Source organism: Chrysochloris asiatica, unplaced genomic scaffold, assembly GCF_000296735.1.
Source record: "Chrysochloris asiatica unplaced genomic scaffold, ChrAsi1.0 scaffold00047, whole genome shotgun sequence".
In the NCBI taxonomy this organism is placed as follows: domain Eukaryota; kingdom Metazoa; phylum Chordata; class Mammalia; order Afrosoricida; family Chrysochloridae; genus Chrysochloris; species Chrysochloris asiatica.
The window spans coordinates 11,849,451-11,850,954 of NW_006408565.1; positions in this window are offsets into that span (position 1 = coordinate 11,849,451).

Here is a 1,504-nt window from a genome sequence, read left to right on the forward strand (position 1 = left end):
AAAGATTTCAATTTTTATTCCATCAATTCCTGGTGCCTTGTTCTTTGCCAATTCCTTCAATGCACCTTGGACTTCCTCCTTCAGTATCATTGGCTTGTTGTTGTTATGTGCCGTGGAGTCAGTTCCAACTCATAGCTACCCTATACAGGGTTTCCGAGGTTGTAAATCTTTACCAGAGCAGACAGCCTCATCTGTCTCCCATGGAACAGCTGATAGTTTTGAACTGCTGACCTTGCGGTTCACAGTCCTATTCATAACCACTATGCTACCAGAGCTCCTACAGTTGGCTTACAGGTGCCTGACTGAGAAGACACGCCTCCTACAGACCACGCCTCTTCAGAGGCTCTGAGCCCAGGAAAACTTCTTTTGCTTTTAGAGAGCTGGAGAACTGATTGGTTGCATCTTATCACTGGTCTTCACTTCTACTCTCCAAGGATAGTTGGATTGTTTCTGTTAGGTGCCCTGGAGTTGGTTCCGACTCATAGCGACCCTTCGTAGAGTATCCAAGGCTGTAAATCTTGACAGGAGCAGAAAACCTCATCAAAAGTTCATTTTCTCCTGAGAAGAGGCTGGTGAGTTTGCACTGCAGACCTGTGGTTAGCAGTCCAGTGCTTATCCAACAGAGCCACCAAAGTTTTTTAGTTGGGATGTTGTTATTGTGCCATGGAGTTGGTTCCAACTCACATACAACAGAGCAAAACCCTACTCTGTCCTATGCCATCCTTACAATGGGGTCAGCCCGTTTTTGCTGGCACTGTGTCAATCCCTCTTTTTCACTGACCCCTCGCTTTTCCATGCATGCTGTCCTTCTCCAGGGACTGGTTCCTTCACTTTTCCATGCATGAGGTCCTTCTCCAGGGACTGGTTCCTCCTGATAACACATCCGGAGTTTAAGAATCTATGTCCACCATCCTGGCTTCTAAGCATTCTGGCTGTACTTCTTCCAACACAGATTTGTTTGTTCTTTGGGTCTGTAGTACTTTCAATATTTTTCTCCAACACATTAATTAAAATGCATCAATTCTTCCAGGGTCTTCCTTATTCACTGTCCAACTTCCACATGCATATGAGGCGAGTGAATATACCATGGCTTGGGTCAGGCACACCTTAGTCCTCAAACTGACATATTTGTTCTTTTTTCCCCTCCTTTAATGGAAATATTGTTTACTGATGATTTGCCCTGTAAACTTTCACTCAATCCACAATAAAAACCTTAAAAAAAAAAACTTTAAAATTCTATTTTTTTTTTAAATGCTTTTGTTGTGGGTTGAGTGAAAGTTTACAGGGCAAATCATCAGTTTTACATTCAACAAATCATACAACATGTTTTATCACAATGATTACATTCTCCTCCATGTACCATCAGTTAACAGTATTTCTTTCTATTCACTTTGTTGTTGTTATTGTTGTGTGCCATGGAGTCGATTCCGACTCATAGCGACCCTGTACAGGGTTTCTGAGGCTGTAAATATTTATGGGAGCAGAAAGCCTCATCTTTCTCCCA